This window comes from Vicugna pacos, chromosome 2 (genome assembly GCF_048564905.1).
Source record: "Vicugna pacos chromosome 2, VicPac4, whole genome shotgun sequence".
Taxonomy (NCBI): Eukaryota; Metazoa; Chordata; class Mammalia; order Artiodactyla; family Camelidae; genus Vicugna; species Vicugna pacos.
In genome coordinates this window covers 1,893,388-1,914,892 of record NC_132988.1, presented here as the reverse complement: position 1 = coordinate 1,914,892, position 21,505 = coordinate 1,893,388, and the positions used below count along the sequence as shown (strand labels likewise).

Below are 21,505 nucleotides of genomic sequence, written 5' to 3'. Positions count from 1 at the left end.
GTCACAGGAAGTCAAAGTTATGGTGGTGGCTTAGAATTTCTTTTCTCTCTGTAATTTACAGGGCATTGCTACAGACGGGGCAGCAGAGATCTGAGGTAAGCTGTTCCATGGGGTGGGGGAGCGGTTAGAAATTATAAGGCCAGAGATCTAAAAGACTTTTAGACCCTCCCCTCCTAACTGGCAGATCTTTAAAGTAAACTAGCACAGGTATGTAACTAAGACATTGGATGAGAGGCAAATTTATAGTTCCTTTAGTGTTACTGCTCAGTCAAGGGGTAGGGACCACTCTGACCAGGAATTCCAAGACCGTGGATGGGTTGGATGGGTAGGAGGAGCTGACATTTGCTTCTGACCTGAGAGGCAGGGGTGTGCTGCAGAAAAGCCAGCAGTGCTGGAAAGATGCAGCAGGTCAACAGCCCAAAAGGAGCTGTCATATTCAGGGAAGTCAGAGAGCAAGAACCAGAGTTAGTGATGCCACAGAGTCAGCAGTGTGGCAGCAGTGATGTCAGTATCTGTGTCCATAACCCACCTAAACCTACATGAACTCATCTGCCTACAGGGGGCAGGTAAGTTGCAGAAATGTGTGGAGTGGGTGCAGCCACTGGCAAATTGGCAAGTGGACATCCTAATGAAACGCACTGCTCACAGTCACTATATTGGAAATAGGGGCTCACACTGTCAGATCTCCTTCTTATTCAAGAGAAGCCAGAAATTAAGAGTTTATTAGCAATCAACCCAGCTCAAAACCCAGAAAAGATATCATTTATAATGACAAAAAAGGCACAGACAATTCAGAAATAAATTAGTGAAAAATATTAAGATGATTCTGATAAATGACTTGAAAAAAGAAAAAAAAAAGATGATTGAATGAACAGTAGAATGCACCATCCTCTTCAGTGGGCAGACTCAAATTTGGGGGAGATGGAACATTTTTTTCTCCAAAATAAATTTAGTATCTGAATGCAAATTTAGTTGATAATCCCAAATGGATTTAAGAAAAAAATCTGAAAGTTGATCGTAAATTTATTACAGAAATAAACACATATATACAAATAAAATAATGAGGAGGGATGTTTGAATTTATAGTATTAGGGACATTCTGGAAAAGGATAAAATAGGACCAACTCTAGGAGGTATTAATCTATGGTCATGGAAACAGTATAGAAATAGTGCACTGAGAGTATGAATAAAATAGATTACATTTCAAGAATACACGTGGATATTTATGAGATTTTAGTAATATTATAAAACTGACACTTCAAATCAGTGGATTCAAGTACTGGAGTAATTAGCTACATCATTGGAAGACTTGGTACAGTGTCCTCATTTATGACATTAAAATAAATTCCAGATAATTTTTTAATTAAAAAATAAAACACCAGAAATAACCCAACATGATTTAATCTGTTCAGATTTTCAAGCGAGAAGAACTTTCTAAAAAACTTTTGGAATAAACACCAACAACAGCAGAGGCCTAGCAACTCAGCAAGGCCAGAAACGCCCAGTGTAAAACAAAACTAACCCTCGCCCAACCCTCTCTCCCGGCCCTGTATTGCTTTCTGATACATTCTACACTTTGTTCTTTCCTTTAAATTCCAGTTTCTTGGAGAAGTGCCTGCGCTGATTACTCCTCCAGGGCTCAGAGCCCTGCAGCCCCACGGCCCTCACCGTGGCACTGAGACAGGGGTTGCACTGATGCTGGTTGTGTGTTTCAAACCAGTCGGCATTTTCAGCTCCTGTTTATTTGATTACCAGTTAGCTTTTGCCGTGGACAAATATTTTCCTCTCAGTGGAATGTTTTCCCCCCTTAATACTTGTTTTACTTAAATAAATTTAAATGCCCCGGCAGAAAAGTGTGTGTGCACATATGCACACACACAGATACACACACATCTGCTTTTTAAAGTCTACCTAAGTATAGTCCTCCTCCTCCTTTTCCCCAGTCTTGTCAACTAAAGGTGGGCTTTAGCCCTTGCTTTTTTGCCCCACACACCCCCCTTTCTCACTGTGCTCCTTTTAGTCAGTGTTCAAATCCCTCTTAAGCCAGGTTACAGCCTTCTCTGTGTTGCCTCAACTAGTTTCTCCCAACTGCTCTGCTATTCTTCTTTCTCTTGGTGGACCTCTCTTCTCCCATTTGCCATGTACATGGCCCTTTTCCCCAGAGCCTCGTCTTCAGGCCTCTGCCTGGCAGGACTGAATCACCCGCACGGCCTCACCCACAGCTCCTCTGAGCTCCTGACTGGTGAATCCAGCTTAACAATGGACATCACCCCTTAGATGTCCCATTGACACTTCGCACTCAAAATGCCACACACAGAACCATCTCCTCGAAACCAGCTCCTCCCCTTACACTCCCCCTGCAGATCTGCTCCCCGGATGGGTCACTGGAAAGTCACCTCAGCAGCTCTGCGGCCCGCCGCCCTGGCCCTGCAGTCCCCTCTACAGCAGTCACCACTTCTGCCGCCCATGTCTCTCTCCCTCTGCCCAGGGCCTCTCTGCAGGCATGTGCCACTTTTTGCCTGGGTTACCTGGGGTGGTCCCCAAAATATCCTTTCCCCCCAAAATATGGGCCTCCCCCCAAAATAGTATCTTCCATTCTGCTGCCAGTATAACCAGATATTCTTCAACATAATCATTATGCAATTCTCTTGCTTACATATATTCCAATATATCCCTGTTTCTTTAAGGATACATTAAAGTCTAAGCACACAAGACCCATCGTGACAGAGGCCTTGTGCATCAGATACTCCCAACTTGGATACTTTTTTCTAACCCTACTTGTTCTTCAGTCTGGCCAAGCCGCTTCATGCCGTGTACTCTTATATGTCTCTACCTCTCTGCATGAAGTGTCCACTCCCTCTACCACACAATAGAGATCTAACTTCCTTTCACCTTTCAAGATTCAGTTCAAATATTTTCAGCTCTAGGAAGTCCAATTTGTGTTCACCTGCTTAGCAATCCATCAACTACTCGCCAAGTCTCGCCTGGCCTGGGGAGTGCAGACACCAAGTCTTACCTGTCTTGGTCTGCCCAGCAGTTGATACAGTGTTTGGCATAGCAGGTGCTCACTGTTTGTTGGATAGATAAGTGAATGAATCAGTAAAGGGATGAGAGGTCTACAATCCCCCCCAGTTACTCAGCTGCCATTTTGGAAAGTTAATTCTGCAGAGTTAAGGAAATATCTGTGCAGGTGGTGGGCAGACAGAACAGAGGTGAGGGTGTGGGGAGACAGGCCTGGTCCTGGAGAGTGCAGGAGAGGCGTAGGGGGGACAGCACTGGAGAGAGAGGGAATGGAGGGGGCGGGTACAAGGGTATGTTGAAGAACAACTGATATTAACTGCAGCAAATTAAATGGAGAACATAATATATGAAGGGAAGATCAAGTTAACACAGCAAGGGTGGAAAAGGCAGTACCAGAGACAAAGAGCTCTTACTTCATCACTCACTGCATTTCACTTATGACACCCACCCTCTGGGAAGACAGAGCCAAATTCTTGAGAGACTGGTGTTTGTGCTGTGGGTGCTCTAAGTACAAAACAGTATCTTATGGCTTCCAGATTTTAAGACTGATAGATAATTTCTCTTATGTCCCATGTCTGAGTTCTCAGACAGCAGGATCTTTCGCTGGTGGGGGGAGAGCTATTGTGGTTAACAACTCAGGGTTACTCTAATAATCTCAAAGGACAGTGGGGAATTCACTAAAACAAATAAAAGAGAAATTTCACTCAGAAAAAACATATGCCATATAGAATTTTGTGGGGGCCTTGAGGGCAATTTTACCGCCAACTCATCTAACAGCTGTATGTGAGTGTGTTGAAACTCCAAGCTCAAGTCACTTAAACACGTATGAGAACCAGGGTCCAGGCTGTGGTGCTCCAGACATGGACGGGAAGATGAAAAGCCTGACTACTGCCTCCGACAGGATCAGTCCAGCCACGGAGAACAATGAACACGGACATGATCGCGCACCATCAAGACAAGAATCAAGTGCAATTCATGCCTAGAGAGGAGAGCAGAAAATCTCTAAAAAGTGGAGGGTTTCCTGCCAAGGCTTGGGAAGAGTCCTTCCAGGCATAAAAGCAGAGAAATGTACTTTAGGCGAAGGAGACTAGTGTTGGTGGCTGGGTGTGACACCTAACGAAGCACGGGTGGAGGGCTCCAGGGTCATCTGTCAGTAGCTCTTCCCCTTCAGCAGCTAAGAGGCATAACTAAAAAGGCAGGTGGGGTGTCATTAATGATCATGGGGAAAACTGGGAGGAGGAAACTGAGGTCAGGAGATCACCACCAAAGGCACTTTATTTTAGAGGAACAAAAATAATTCAAAAAGCACTTGGAAATTCTATCTCCCATGAATGAAAAGAACACAAAATAAGTTTCACTCCAGCGTTGAATACAGAATAACAGACTGCCTACTCTCAGAAATGGATTGAATTTTCTAATACATCAGGGATTATTTAGATAATACGAAAACGACTAAATCTGAAAAATCTCTCTAGAATAGCTGTTATTCCATCCTGTTATGTAGGGTAGAGTTAGGCTGAATTATTTAATTGATATTTTAATGAGACTATAAAGTTCTAAAAGTCCTATCAACTTCTCCCAAAAGCGTACAACTTCTCCTTTCAATGACCTTCATTTCACTTAATTAGAACAGTAACTTTTTTCCAAGGCTTTTTTCGTGTGTGTTAAAATGCCAAATGATATGCTGCCCTCAGAATGTTGTTGTTATTATTAATGCTGATAATAGCCCCAATAAGACATATTTACCATTATGACTCATTTTGGAATAACAGGTCATTGGCTTAAAGTCCTTTTGAAAATAAGCAGAATAAACGAACATAATTTCTACACCAGGGACAACAGCTGCACCCTTAATGGAACCTGGTCACTAAACACAACACAATCAAAGATGAAGCTCAAATCAGACACCAGGCCACAAAGCATAGCTGACTGAAGATGCCATGAGCTTTCACCCACCAAGGGAACCAGATGTGTTCCCATATATAATACATATTTTTAAAACCAATTATTTTATATATAGAATGTAGTTTAGGAAAAAGAAAACTCCCTCTTTCTGTAGACTTATAAACAGGAAGCACAAAGTGGTGCATTTGCAGACATGAACCCGCATGCATAAATGCAAATCCTATTGACCAAAATCCTTTCTTGTCTCCTAAGCGTCAAAAAAATAAATAAATAAATAGAACTAATTCAAGGCAGTAGTGAGCTGAAAGGGCTCAGATACAAAACATGCACATCATCAGCCTTCTAGTAGATAAAAGTGCGCCATGCATAATAGAAAAGATTTCCTATGGAAATCTATTTTGAGATGCAACAATTTAAAGGCAACTGAGAGCTCAAAACCAAGTTCAACCAAAGAGAAAGAGAGCCCAAGCAAATGTACAGAAATGGACAAAGACATTGGAGAAGGAGGGGATCTGTTCTCTACAGCAAATTCATCCTGAATTGAAGCCAGTGATGTGCCATGAGGTCACTCAAGGAACCAGGCAGAAACTATCGGCCAGAAGAAATAGGAACAATGTGAAAGGCAGGTGTGAGATGTGGAAGGGGTGACCCTGTGAACCTTGCTGCCATGAGGCAGGATGCTCTTGCGGGCTTTCTGCACAGGCTGGCTGGCTCATATGACTCTGTTTAGAAGGATATCAGCCAACAGCTTTGCCACACGGGCTACAGCCCGAGCTGAGTCTCATCTAGTTACGGTTCTGAGTTCATCTTTAGACGACATCACCAGAAGGATCTGAGAATCAGTGGTGGAGATGTACCTGAATGAGTATTCCATTTCATTCCTTGGCAGTAAATCTTCAGCTTTGTACAACATAAATATTGACAAATATACACACAGGCACCCTATTTGAAAGCCTGACTGCATAATTGCATCTAATGGAGAAAAGCGGGCTCCGTTTCGGTATGCTAGGTCATTGTTTGGCCCGGTAACCGATGCTTCTGAGACCCAAAGCATACTCTAGTATAACCGAGAACACAGAAATCTCCACTGATGACTTACTCATTTCAGGGTATTCATAAAATAACCCCAGTTTGCCCATGGGATACAGATGGTTGTCCCGTTCCCACCGTGAGGTGGTCTGTCCTGCTCCCGAAACTGTGGCACCATTAGACTCATGACCCAGCTGCCAAACAGATCAAATTATAAAGCAGGATATTATCAGACCAAGGTCAAAGAAGTATTACTGACATTTCAAGCTGAACACATCATCTTCCCAAGAATTTAATTTCTTGTTTTCAGGATAAATTTCTTTTTATTGCTGCCTCCCTACCCTCAAATATTGTGAAAACTAGTCCTGACTACGTACCTTGGGCTTAGCAAAATTGTAGCGACGACTACGACTTTATCTCCTGCCTCCTTTTCAGGTGGGCATTTTAGCTTTTAGAAGATGGCTTCCCTCATTTGTCTTTTTTACCCCCATTCCTCTGGTATTATCCACCATGGCCTTTCCAGTCTGTAAAACATCAGAGAAAATAAGTAAAAGAAAGAAATATAGGGTCTGTGAGCTGGTGATAATTGCTGTGGAGGAAAATAAAGGAGGGCGAGGAATGTGTGGTAGGGAGGAGTGGGGCTGGGGCAGTGACCTTTGAGTAAGGCAAAGACGGAGGCAAAGTGGTGGGCAGAAGAGGGGCAGAGGAAACAGTGATCACAGGCCTGGAGGGCCCTCACGCTGGGCAGACAGCATGGAGACTGGTGTGGGCCAGAGTGAATAGGAAATAAGTGGTGGTTTTGGGGTTGGAGCCTAAGAGGCTGCCGTGAGGATGTGGGCATTTTTCCTTCTGAAGGAATTGCGGAGCTATGGAGGGTCATCGAGCAAAAAAGTGATACTCTAATGTTGGATAGAACAGGTCCAAGAAACTAATATAAGCTGAAGAAATCAAGGGCCAAAGAAGTGACATGCCACCTCAAAGTCAGTGCAGAGCTTGAAAGAAACACAGCTTCGACTCGCAGCCCAGTGCTCTGCCCCCTTCTGGACGCTGTCCCACAGAGCTGTCTCTAAGGTTATGTTTTTTCCTCACTCAGAGGCTTGTGGGCCAACTGAATGCTTCCCCCTTTTTCAAATGGCAATTTGTCCTGAAAGGAAATCAGAGTTGGCAGTGAAACAAGGCATGAACCTGTAGCCTACAGAGCTGTTGTCCCTGAAAGCAACAGCTGGCGCGTGGTTTACTCCTGGAGTTCAGCAGAAGAGACAGAGCAACAATAGACAGCTTAGCGTCTGGCTGATCTTCGGCTGACTGCACTGCACGTTTGGATGGATTTCAAATTTGGACAGTGAGGCGGCTTCACACGAAAGGCAGGTGTATACATCATACATGTATGTATGCACGTCTGTATGCACACACACGTGGACACACACAGATTACATGATGTGACTTGTAAAGTGCTGTCCCTGCTAGGTTTCCCACTGCCTCTGATCTCAGCGTTAACCTTTTACTGGCCATCCTCCAAGGTTTTTTACGAGATTCCTTTGCAATGGAACATGCCCTTCGCTTCACAAACTTTCCCCACCTCTTTCCATAACATTAGGGGAAGAGCAGGGAGCTCTGGGAAGTGGTTAGGGATATGGTCTCGAGATATCCCTGAATCTGAATCCACACTTCATGGCTTATTTGTTATTTAACTTTATTTACATTCCAAATGCAATTGCTGCAGATCTCAGAAGATGATTTACACTCAATGCTATGGCAGAATGTTGCGGTTAGCAGACCCACCACTGGATCCTTTTAATCAACACGTTCTTCCAATAATTCAGATATTACTGTATCACAAATGCCCATTTCTATATTTTGATATCTGCTTTTCAGTATAATTATCTTCCTTCTTTATTCTCTAAACCTTATGATTTTAAAACATTTTTCTGAGAAGTGGTCCACAGGCTCTTTACTTATGATAAGTTGATAAAGGGATCCTGGAGATCTAAACCACATTTAAATCCCGAGATAAATTCAACTGTGTCATATACATGGCTAGGTTTAGTCTGCTTATTTTGTTACTTTGTTTAGTAATTTTTGTTTCAAACAACAAGATCCTACTGTATAGCACAGGGAACTACATTCAATATCTTTTAATAGCCTATAGTGGAAATGTATATGAGAAGAAAAAAAATATATGTATGTGTGTATAATATATATATGTATATGTGTATATGTGTATGTATAAGTGAATATATATATGTATGTATAAGTGAATCACTATGCTGTACACCAAGAATTAACACAATATTGTGAAGGAAATATACTTTCAACAAAAAAAGTTGAAATAAAATTGGGAGATGAAACTTCCACTTCCCAGGCTGCTGTCAGGATGAAACGATTCAATGCAGGCCAGGTATTAGCAACCCCCTGACACATCAAAACCCCATGGGGGATCTTTCTTTTGATCAGCACAGGCTAACCGGCTGTGGTCACATGTAAATAGGGTTGAAGTCACTTAGACCCTTGGCTTGGGAACACCGTGGCCACAGGGGTGGGGGGTCACTGCAGAACCTATGAGGATGACGGGGCCAGCCGGCTGCTGAAGCCGCTCCCCAGGCCGCAGCCCAGAGCGCTGCAGGCAGGTCTGAGGTCCGGCCGGGGGCGCCCAGCTCCACAGCCCCTCAGAGCCCTGCTGTGCGGGTGGCGCTGGGATCGCGCTCGGCCATCACCCTTCCTGGCACCCAGACTCGGGAGACTCCTGGAGAAATTTTTCTCTGCCTCATGCTTCCTGTCTCAGCCTCTTGTGGAATCCGGTCCATGCCCCACGGAAGTAGGGCTTTTACCCCCCTGGACCCAAATCCATCACGGTGTGGATCCAGGATGAAACGTTCATGTTAACGCACCTGGCGCTCCCTTCTTGCGCTGAACTGCCCTCCCCCGTCGGTGGCATTAGGTCATAATAGAAGTCCCGACTTGCTTGTCCTTAGCTAAAACTCTGAGCCTCTTGCTCAGTCTTCCTGATTGGAACCACTCATCTGCGACAGTTAAGCATGGGCTGTCGTCTACCCATCATTGTCCTCGGTCTTTTGGGTTTTCTGTTGGGTTACGGTTCTCACGCAGGGATATCAATTTGCACATGAGAAGCACCTGTGGACATTTTAAAACATACAGACACTGGATCCGCCCCCCTTTCCAGCCAAGGCTGGAAGATTTCTCCCTCTAGCAGGGGTTACACAATCATTTGCTTGGGAATTGACCACACATATTGACATAATCATAGTAAATTGCCCTTTACTCAGTGCTTGCCACGTGGCATTTTCTACTTCATGTTGTTTTTGTACCTTCATTATCACATCTAATCCATACAATATGGATTATCACCATTTCTGTTGAGGACACTCCCCCTTGCTAATCTTGAATACAAGTATCTTTGATTCTCTTAATCTATTTCATTCCTGAGTTTCCTGTTCCTGAATTTAAAGAGTGAATTATGGACACATGTATTTAAGATTCTCTTATTATATGTATCTGACTCGTCCTCTAACCAAGTCATATCTGGAGAAGAGAGATTTTCTCTTTTAAACATTTGCTTTTTCTTATTATATAGTAGTGGATACACATGGTGGAAAATGTAGAAAACATATAAAGTAAGAAAATTACAGCCATACATTATCTAAACACCAAAGGACAATGCTATGTCATTTTGGGCATTTAACTATTTTTCTTAATATTTTATCATAAAATTTCCCTAGGGCAAGTTGCTTAACCCTGGAATTGTAGTAGACTTTTGTCAAGTACAGAATAACACTCCCAGAAATGACCCCAATATCAAAATAGTATGTGAGGCTTGGAAGGCCACAGGGCTCTCAGCTTATCCTCTGAGTCCTACAAAAAATGCTGTTAATTCACTGATGTCACGCATTCGATGCCTGTGAGTCGCTCACTCACTCAGCTGGCTCGGACTGAGACCTACTTTATACCAGGTGCCGATCCACGTGCTGGGGAGACCTCAAAGGGATCCTGGAACACGACATCACTGACCTTCTTCATTTGCTCCCGGAATCCTACTCAAGAAGACACAGAGTCAGAGACACTCAACCACGCTGATCTTGAGAGAGATAAAAGAGGTCACAGGCCAAGAGATGCAGGTGGCCTCTGGAAGCCAGAAAAGTCAAAGGTACAGGTTCCCCTGAGGCCTTCAGAAACAGCCCTGCCAATACTTTGACTTCAGCAGGCTTCTACATTCAAGAACCCTACGAGGTTAAATTTGTGTTGTTTAGTGGAGACTTTTTCTTTTTTCTTCCTACTACCATGACGTTTGGGGATACTTGTTACAACAGCAACAGGAAGCAAATACTGTGAGCTCCTTGAAATGTTCAGAAATTGCAGATAACACTGGACTGTCCACTTTGATGTGCGATTGGGCTTATGTGAAAATCAAAAGGACAGTGTGACCTTTGTTAACACATGCTTTTCTCATTTTTAGGAAGAGAACAGTAAGTCAAAACCTCTGTAGTTATTATTTTAGACAAATGTCTCTTAAAACATTATGTAACCCTGTGACTTAGGACCCCAAGAGAGTCTCTGTTCTTTGAAGAACATGGATTCAGAGAGATAGGGTCTTACATCTGAGTCCCACTGTGGTCTCTTATTGGCAATGAGAGCTTGGGCAAATCATTTACCCTCTTTAAGCCACAGGATCTTCATTTGCAAAAGGAAGATAAGAATAAGGTTTGTTTGGGTGATTAAATTGTACACGCACATGCACACACACATATATGTACAACAATTAATACAGTGACTAGCACATACTAGGCACTCAACAAATTCCTGTTATGGATTTTTAAATGCATGTATAAAAGGAGGAGAAAGTTGTGGGAACTTGTGGGAAAACTTAGTTCATGGCCCCAGAAAGGGCCATCTCTCAAAGGGCTCTGATCAGTCATTCCCCAGTGATGGGCTAATAAGCAGAAACTATAGCACTTGGGGATTTAAGTTAAACATAAAAAGGAAGGTATTTAAGCATAATTATTAAACAGCAGGTACGTTTACTCTGTTGGCTGGATCATCTTATCTGGAGAGTTTTAATAAGCAGAGAGTCTCCCCAGTTTTAGAGATGGGCACACAGGAAAATGATGTGGATAGGTGGGCCGTTCTCACCCCAGGATCACATGACCGAGTACTCACGGAAGAAACACCTCTTGTATGTTATTCCAGGTGGACTGTCCTCCCATGATTATTGTCAGCTGTGTCATCAGTTCAAGGAGACAGCCACCTGGGTCACACTGGGGTATTAGAAAGAAAATCTCATTTAAATTTTAGAAAGCTCTAAAATGAAATAAAGTCATTATTTTATGCCTAAAAAAATGTAAGGAACAGAGAAGTAAAGACACTCTTCATTGGGCAACTAAGAGAAAACATGAAACAGGTTAGACCGTCAGAACACAAAGCTGTATTCACACCTCTTCATTTCTGTATTTTCACAGCCAATACACCAGCTCTCCCGGATAAGTCACAAATCTGCCCTTAAAGAATGTGATGTAGAAACACAAGGAGTAGTAGTTGACAAACTGGAACAAGAACACCTTCATGGCTAGGTTGTTCTCATAGTCAGTCTGGTCCTTGGGAGCTCTGCAGCTAGAATAAAGGAAAGTTAAGTCTGCAAAACTGTGAGCGGCTTTGAGACCCTAATCAAAGCCACGGACACATGAGTTAACACAGTAAATATGTGTGTGTGTGTGTGTATATATATATACATATATATATATACACACACACACACACACAATTCACACTGTTTTCATTTAAGGTGTTTTGAATTCCTTAACATAGCTACTATGTTAATTCTAAGTGTACACACTGTTGTACGGGTTTCTCCCACTATGAACGCAATATCCCACAAGACAAAAAAAAAAATCAGCTGTTCTTTAAAATTTATAAGCACAACAATATCCAATGGGCAAAAACTGTCCTCTGTCAGGTGTAAGTTGACAGAAAGCTACTTTAAATATCCTTCTAAATGATATTATCTTGTCTCCCTGAACGGCAGTAAGGTAGGACTATTGAAGAAAACAAACAAAACACGGGGCAAGTTGCTAGAAGTGTTTGGGGAACATAAAACGGGTCAAAGTCCTAGATCAGAATTTGAATTGGTCTTAGTGTTTTCAGAAGACGACCACTGAGCAGACCACTGGGAGAACCACCCAGCTACATGCAGCATGTGGGAAGCACTTAACTTGGGCCGCTAAGCCGCTGGCTGGGATACAAGCCAGAGAGAAGAAACATTTATTATAGAAGCCACAGCTGATGAGAATGGAGCTACACTAACAGGAACAGCATGGGGGGAAGACACATAACACTGTGATTACTTGTCCTCTCCATAATGCACAAGCAAATCTGCCTCTGGAACCAGAACCCTCTTCCACTTATTTGCAATACAGAGACTATTTACTTTCAACAATAGGATACATGATCTAATGTAACTGAAATTATTATTAAGCACTGACCTGTTTACCCACAGCTTGGCCATTCTAATGCTTCCTTTGTCCCTTTTACTAATACAAAGCTGGAGCTAATTCACTTCTCATATAGGCTAGAGAAAGTACGTTTCCACTTCAAGTTTTCTAAAGACTGTAATGTACTGGAATTGAAGTACCTAAAATATAGTCTCTGTTTTGACTTGGTTCTAAAACTGGTGTAGAAATGACCTCAGCTGCAGGAGGAGCTTACCAGACTCAGTCATCATGATTGCCACTGTCTCATATATGGCGCTGAGGGTCACGATGATGATAACCCTGATGAGGGAAGCAGTGATGGGCGTGGCCCACCTGCACAGTCAGGTACTTCTGGATTGGGTCTCTTCCATTCAGGTTCTTGGGAAGTTTTGCAGAAAATACAATGAACACTGAAAGTCCGTAGACAGTGATCCCAATAACTAAAGCAATGGTCATCAGGACCTGACAACGCAAAAACCCAGCAGCATGAGACTCACTAATGATCGTAGTTTTACACAGAAAACTTGCCCCCAATCCGCGCTTACACAGACAACTTGCATGTGCTATAAACCTCACATAAACGTGAGAAGTGATGTAAATCGCACATAAATACCACAGAGATGTGAATACCAGGCATGTTAATCTTTAGGGGAGGAGGAATGAAGGATGTCAAAAAGAATGAGGGCATCCACTAATGTAACATGCTGACAGCAGGAGCAGCTGTGTGTAGGGCATATGGAATATATGGGAACACCACTTTCTGTGAATTTTTCTGTAAACCTAAAACTGCAGTAAAGAAGGAAGCCTGTTAAGTATATCTTTAAATGGGTGAAAATGGAGTAACTGGTGGCATGTTCTTTTGGAGACATGTCTTTGATAGCAGAACCAATGAAAATATCCCTTCTACATCTATAGAATTACTTAGGTTATGAACTAGTTGTAACCCATGAAGGGGATACGCTTCCTTTCAAGGGAGAACCTATCACTGATTCAGGGCTCAGCAAGTGCTAGCTGACGTCTTCATTCTGAATAGGACCAGTGAGGTTGTGGACATGCCCTGAGGGAAACAGTGGAAGTGACAGCAGGTCTCTGTTGATGAAAGCTTCACATGCTTTTCTTACTCCTTGAGATCTTAAAATGGCAGGTATTCATACTCCCTGCATTTGCACAAGATTCCTGTCCCTGATCCATTGTAGTTCTGACTGTGTGGACCCAAGGGCAGCGGGGGTGTCTGAGGCATAATTTGCACGTGGCTGATAAGGTTTCAGTTCCTCACTAGGCAGGTTTTTTTCTGGCCACTGAAGAATGCACATTAAAGATCCCATTCTTAAACTGTTTTCCTTCCATCTACCTTCTTGGTCATAGTCCAGAAACATGTACACAGTGTCCCTGGCTGCTCCTGATGGCTGCCCCAGAGAGAAAGCTACAAAGAATGTGAATTTCAAGACTAAGTGAACCACATCATGTTATTTACAGTAACAGCGGGCGGCTGCCTTGCACCTGCAGGGGAGAGCAGAGGGATTGTTTACAAGCCCCTCCTGGAGCCACACTCCTGCATCTGGATCCCAGCTCCGATGTTAGCTGTGGGGCCTTGTGCAAATTTCTTAACCTCTAGGGGCTTCAATCTCCTCACCCATATAATGGGCGGATAATAATAGCAATTTATAGGACTATTGTGATGAGTCAATGATTTACTAATTGTGAAAACAATTGGAACATTAACCACAGGCATGTGAAAAACTCTACCTAAGTATTAGCTATGAATATGGTGACCACAGTCTTAAAAAGTTGTTTCTCTTAGTTTTTAAGCCATCAGTTTGTAGAGAAAACATTTTATTTCCTCCTCTACTCTCTTTCATCATCCTCTTCTTCACAATTAAAGCTTCATGCTTGTGAAAGGAATATATTTGTGTGTGTGTGTGTGATTAAATGTGAAAATTATTTAAGACTGAGAAAAATGTATTATAGAAGGTATATTAAGCCTTCCTCTCTTGTACGGCACATATAGGCCATTTAAATAGTATGCATTTTTAAAATGTCTGCATAATATTTTTTTATTATGTGTTAAATAAACATAATAATTAAGATTCCTTAAATGCTTAGTATTGCTTCAGCACACATCTATTTTTCTAAATCCTCACAATCACCCTGTGGGGAAGGTAATATTATATCTCTTTTACAGATGAGGAAATAGAGCCACGTGGAGATGATGCAATTTGCCCCAAATGAAGCAACTATTAAGTGAAAGTACTGAAATACTCAAAGAGCCCAAAGACACACTAACTGTACATCACTGTCTCCTTCATCATCTGTGAAATCAATCTAATTCATTTCAGAACTTTTACAAACTTGACACATTTCCATTTTCCTTCCAAGCACATAATGGGTTCAATATTTCTTAAGAAACAGGAAAGTTTTCCATTCTCCTTCCTCAAGTTTCTTCTTATTTATCATCTTTTCTGATCATAAATTTAACATTTGTTCATTAAAGAAAATTTGACAGTACTCAATAGTGGACAGAACTGCTGTCCTAGACCTGTCCCCAGTCTTAGAAGAGGACCCAGAATTTGCTTTAAGATAAATAACCTACCTTTTGTTTTCAGTTCTGTGATTTAAGCTCTATTGACTCACTCTTTCTGAAGCACCAGAGGTAGATCTCAGTTGGTTTAAGACAAATAATACCCCTCATTGTATTGGCCTCGCACATGATTGGAGAATTGCCAAATAACCCAGGAAGAGCCACTATTATGTGAGGAGATACGTGCTGGTGCCCATGTGAATGATGTTTCTTCTATCAAGTGAGGAAACTGCCATAAGAGACCTCTCTTGGTTTGGATGGATGATCTGGGATGCTGAGTGCCTAGAAGCAGTATGCTGAGACATCTTTGGACACAGAATGAAGACAGGACAAAACCAGCCCTTGACATCATCTGAGCTACAGTATCTCTCCTTGACTGAAGCCAGACCTCAGACCTGAGGTTTTCATTTACAGGAACCAATAAATCCCATGCATCCCCATTTTTTGGTTGTTGTTTAAACACATTGGAGATTGATTTTGTCACCTACAATCAATAGACTCCAACTCTGAAAATGAATAAAAAATAAAATAAGAAAAATGCTTCTACCTATGACATAATTCCTTCAGGAGGTTACATTGTACATTGCAAATCATTTTATAAATTATTTTTTCTCAAGCCTATCTTAAGAATAACACTTGGACATGTCATAAAGTATTTTCATGGACACACTTTTTCATGGCTGCATACTATTCTACTTTGTGAAGGGTTGGAAGAATATTTTGGTTGAGATTTTATATATATTTATATACATATAAAAGTATGTCTGTGACTTGCATCCATGCTGACTTTTCCCTGCCATTTTGAAATAATTCCTGATTAAAAGTTTTTCAAAGCTGAATTAGTTGATTAAAACATATGAATATTTTTGACTCTTGATATCAACTGCCAGACTGCTTTCTAAGAAGGCTTGAGGAGTACACCAGAAATTAACACAGCATTGTAAATCAACCATACTTCACAAAAAATATCCAGAAACCTAGGCATGAGATTGGTGATCACTGGCATTTCATCCTCATAAACAGAGCTGTGTCACTTGAGAGGTGGAAAACTATTTCATTTTGATGTGCACTGAGTGAATTACCATTGGAGTGTGACATCTATTTTTTCCTTTGTGAATGTGTGTTCATTTTCTCTGCCTTCTACACTCCTGAGATTTTTTGATGTTACGTTTGAATTGATGTGAACTCTCTATGTATTGAAGGAATTAGCCCCTTGTTGGATTTGTAAACAAATAACATCCTCTGGTGTTTTGTTTAAAATTAGGATGCTTCTGATGCATGGAAATCTTTGTATACTTTCCTCTGAAACTTACTGCTCATCTAGAGGTTGTATACTCACCCATATTTATTTCTAGTTTTTTTTAATTGTGTTACTTTTTAAATGTTTCTGGAATTTATCACAATATATGGTTCACTGTATGATTTCAATCTTTTCTTGTCCCCCCAAGTAGCTAACAAGTGTTCCATTCACTGAATAACCTTTATTTATCTCCCTGATTTGTAATGCCTTCCATCTCTTATATTAAATTATTATTGGTTTCAGAGCCCATATCTGGACTTCCTGTCTTATTTTCTAATCTGACTATTCTTGAACTAGTAAAACTGTCATTATCTTATTAATTATTATATTACTAATATGATTTTTTCACAATAAACCCCAAATCAATTTTATAACTTCTGATATTTTGGAGATATGATCTTTTAATCTAGAATCATGTGATTAAAACATGTTTATATCTTTTAGTAGTTTTTACTTTTATTTTTTGATAGTTCCTACTATCTGTTTGTTAGGCTATTCTTAGACATTTTACCTTGGTTATTACTCTTGGAAAACTTTAGAAATCTTAATGCCTCCATCTGGTCTCTTAATCAGACCCTGGAGAATCCTAAACCACTGATCTGATTTAAACAAATGAGGTGAAAAGAATTGGGGGAAGCACTGTGAGCAGAAGAGCCTGTGGAACCTCCAGAGCGGCACCCTGCGTTGGCTCAGATGTTCTCTGGATAAAGTTTTCTCTATGAGACTACATAGTTCCCAGCTTGATTTTCAGTTTTCTCAGCATTTCACATTAGATTTTAAAAGTCTGTGGCAGGTTCTTACCGAGAAAAAGAGCACTTGCACAAAGGGTTGTATGTATACACTTTCCCCATGTGGTAAATGGAACATACTCTTCTTCCTAATTAAAAAACAAGTTTAGTCAATCAATAGATTACACCAATGAAATGATTTTTCTCCTAAATTGTCACTAAATCCTAAACATAATTTAAAAAAATAATAATTTCCAGACATAGCCTCCTTATTTGTAAATGCATGGGTTTTATTACCTGTTTTTTTTTTCTTTTCTTTTCTGTTAACGATGTCAAACATATACCAAAATATGTACAGTTTTCATTTTAATATTATTTTTTGAAAATGCACATGTGAAAAGTAAACTGTTTCTCTGCCATGGTCTGAGCATCTGATGAGGACAAGCTTTAAAGCTCTATTCCTTAGCTTGCCTTTGATTACAGAAGTGATGGTAGTGACAGCCTAGAGTCTGTGCAGGACGGAAAGTATCACAGGGGTCTGCAGCTAACTGGCCTCCACTGTGTGTTTCTTGGTTGAGCTTTATGTGTTAATTAGCTAAAAATATGAAGTTTTAGTTTCCATTTTAGAGTTTATATTTAGAATTTTTTAGGAGATGAAATCAGTAAGACTCAGGATTTACCTGGATTATAAAACCAGATATAGTATAAAAATAGCTGTAACTAAGTACATGGCCCTTCCTCTGTGCCAGGAAGTCTTCCAAGTAGATTCTGTAGATTACTTCGACCCGTCCTTATCACAGTCATGAAGAAGCAACACTCTTATTCTTATTTTATAGGAAATTATGGCACAGAGAAGTTAAGGTGTCCAAATCACTCAAGAAGCAAGCTACTGTGTTCAAATATGAATTTAGGCAACTTCATTCCCAAGCTCTCACTACCACAACGCTGGCCTCTCTAAACAATGGAGCATGCCTTCACAAGTAAAGTAAAATGCTTCAATTAAAAAACTAAAAAAAAATTAGGCAATTTTTTAAATAAGGAAGAACTATCAAGTGAAATGAGTCTCCATCTTCAATTTTTCAGCAAGCATGATCCAATGAAAATTTAAACTTATTAGCTGGCAATTTTAAATTTAAACTTGGCAGTTTAAATGACCAAAAAACTTTTCTTCCGTATTTTTTGTATGCTGCCAATATGATAAGTTTTTGTTTTTCAGGACTCAAAGCATTATGAACATCTAATTTTGTCTAAGTTTCAGCTTTCATCTCTGAATGTACAGTCTTCCACCAACATACGCTTTTACCCCCATCTTCAGTTGTAAACAATGGGAACTACTCATAATGGGGACTATTAGAAGCTTATTACAATGTAAAAGACAAATGTCACTTTCTATTGGTAGCTGAACCTCATTTTTTCCCATTTATAAAAAGAGGAGTTTGACCTGCTCCCTCCATACCTTTTCAGTGCCAACATTCTGTAGATCTGTGATTCAATTTATTAAATATATATTTGGAGACATTTTCAGATGCTCCTAATAAAAGCATTTTCCTTCCAAGAGTTATTCATGCTCACAACATACTGTCCTGCTGCTGCTGACTGCAAGTACCATCAGCTCTAAATTATCTCAGCTGATGGAAAGAAGCAATATTACAGATGACTCAAAAAATCACCTTTTCATAGCTCTGGAATGTTGATGCTAAGATATACAGTTTTATTTTTTTAATTTTGCAGCAGGAGTGGCAGCAATAAATTTACATTTCCAATTATGTAAAATGCCTAGCTCAAACACTGCTCAAACACTGATGGCACTTCAACAAATGTTTCCCTGCTTCTTCTACCCTTTCTCTGACTTTAGGATGAAAGCCATGCTGCTTTGTGCACATCCCAACCTGAAGGGGGAGCAGTGACCGGGACTTAGTTCAAGACAAAGGGGCACCAGGTCTACGATGAAAAGGAGGCCGCAATAATGAAGGCACATGTGAAAAAATGGGAGTCAACTGTAAAACCGAATGTGTCTTTCCTTCTACATCTATGTCATAGCAGCTAATTTATATTTTGCATTTATTTTTTGGTGTTATCAAAGGATACAAATCAATGCCTCTTATACAATTATACCAGTCTTTTTCTTTTCCCAATTTTTACTGTTATTATGAAGGAAGGGCCACATTTCTCTTCTGTGTCCACCACTCCAGGCAGTGCTCCTTCACCTTGGCTACTCATTAGAATAACCAGAGGAGCTTTATAAAGTTCCCTATGCCAGAATGCACCCCAGGCCACTAAATACCATCAGAGTTTGCGGTGATGGAATCCAGGCACCAACATTTTTAAGGTTCCCTGGTGATTCCAACATGCAGCCAAGGCTGACAAGTCCAGAAGTAAACAGACTAAAGTGCATCTAAACAGCGCTCACTTTTCCTGGGTAATCTCATCTATCTCCACGTGGGGACACCGTGCCTCCTATTCTGGCCGGACTTGTTCTTCCTGCTGAGCCGTGTCCCATTTGTACTCAAGTTCTGCCTGGCGCCGCTTCCAGAGCTCCAGAAGTAAGGTGACTAACAGAGAGAGAGAAGAGCAGAATGTGGATCTTCAGTGATGACTGATGCTTCAGAAATCTGTACTTAATATTTATTACACTTAACACTTTGGTAAATGGTTAATAAAGTCACATTTTATTTATAGGCGATACTAAAGAGAAAAATGAGTTAATACCTTTTTTTTAAGAAAAAAGAAAATGTAGATAATTTATTGAACTTTTGGAAACAGACTAGCTCTCTAGCTCAGGGGAAAGGTATTAACGTGATGGTCAGAGGCAGATGACTGTGTCAGATGCTAAAGTACCTGCTACCAGCACATTGTGCCCACTAAAAACACAAATATTGGGGGGAAGGGTGGGTATAGCTCAGTGATAGAGCACGTGCTAAGCATGTACAAGGTCCTGGGTTCAAGCCCCAGTACCTCCACTAAAAAAGAAAGTAAAAAAAAGCACAAGTAACTGTCACAATTTAAAAGCACTGCACGGTCCAACCTCCAAGTCTTCTCCTCACATCCCTGTGTCTCTTGTGTCCAAAAGACCTGAGGGTGGGGAAGGGGACTAGAATGCTTTAGTAACCCCTGAATTTCTATTTTCCACCACCCCAGTCACACAAAATTAAAATAATATTCTTAAATATGGAAAACTGCCATTTTCCTCAATCTTCGGTAAACTAATTTTTAGAAATCGTCATTCAGTTTTAAGACTCGTAGCTTCAAATTGTAGACAAAAACAACATGAAATGTTAATTGAAAATGTGGCTTCAGGGTAAATCCCCTAAGCCCTTCTTCCCACCAGACTGTTACCCCTAGGCCCCAAATCTAGAGAAATTGCAGAATAACCACTGTTCCCTCCACCGTTATACCTGAGTCCCTACCATGCTCTGAGAATAAAGAGAAAAAAGACACGGTCCCTGATTCCGGGAGCTCCTAGGTGCACAAGAGTCATCGTGTAATGATGGCTGAGGAGGCTTGTTAAGAGAGCTTGGATAACAGTCTGCAGAGGGTGCTCGGGGCAGAGAGCCGGAACTGTAGCCAAGGCTCTCCCAGAGGAGGGAACCACTGTGCTGAGTTCTGAGATGCCCTAGAAGTGATCAGGTGAAGGTATAATGGTAAGGCCATTTCTCCCTGGGGAGCTTCGCATGCAAAGGAGGGAGGCCAAACAGAGCCAGGTCCCTTCCAGGAACTGCAAATAGTCTGGAAGTGAGCACATGGTGTGGGAGACAGGTGAGGCAACCAGGTGGAGTGATCACAGGTGCACGTCACAATGGACTCTGTATGCCTCCAACGTAGAGGTGACATGCAAAGTGATCTAGAAAGAGACAAGATAGAGGCAGAGAGACCTATTGGCAGGTTCATGTGAAGGCCTGATGAGTCCCCGCCAGGAGGAGAGAAGAAAACATTTCAGCAGGTGGATGGATTGGCCACAGGTGTGATGGAAAGGCAGGAAGAGGTCAAAGATGCCGGCCAGCTTTCTGGCTTTGGCAGTGTCCTAAATTATATTGCCATTCCCTGAAATAAGAAGAGCAGGAAGAGGGGCAGGTCATGAGAGGAGACAACTGATTCAGTTCTGGCTGGGTGCCTGTGGGCTCCAGGAGAGATGTCCAGTAGGCAAATAAAAGTCTAGAAATCGGGAGAAAGTTCTAGGCTGAGCCAAGTAATTTTCCTGTTTCAAGAGGCTAATGGGTGTGAGTGGACAAGCTCACGAGAAGAGGTGTATAGGGATAGCTCTCACCATTCTGCACATGGGAAGCATCTGGGAGCCTTTAAAACATATTGCGTCCCAGACTGGAGTGGGGCCTTTGTACTGTTTATTGTTTTTTAAATACTTCTTTCCTTTTTGTGGGGGGTAGTTAGCTTTATTTACTTTAATGGAGGTACTGGGAATTGAACCCAGGACCTCTTGCATGCTAAGCATGTGCTCTACCACTGAGCC

At 41.4% G+C, this 21,505-nt stretch overlaps 2 long non-coding RNA genes across 2 annotated transcripts in view; both read right to left on the bottom strand.

Moving 5' to 3' along the window:
* Nucleotides 1–5,880: 5,880 nt before the first annotated feature.
* LOC140688705 (uncharacterized) lies at nt 5,881–7,164 on the bottom strand. The gene is made up of 3 exons (XR_012063460.1): nt 6,930–7,164; nt 6,333–6,479; nt 5,881–6,149 (listed from the first exon to the last, which is right to left on the bottom strand). It is a non-coding gene; the product is annotated as an uncharacterized lncRNA (long non-coding RNA).
* Nucleotides 7,165–11,068: 3,904 nt separating this feature from the next.
* The window catches only part of LOC140688703 (uncharacterized), a 35,846-nt gene continuing 25,409 nt past the window's right edge, over nt 11,069–21,505 (bottom strand). The window contains exons 4-6 of the long non-coding RNA XR_012063453.1: nt 19,451–19,592; nt 17,114–17,189; nt 11,069–11,225 (exon numbers count right to left, since the gene is read on the bottom strand). This is a non-coding gene — a long non-coding RNA (uncharacterized lncRNA). The remainder of the gene's footprint in view (nt 11,226–17,113; nt 17,190–19,450; nt 19,593–21,505) is intronic.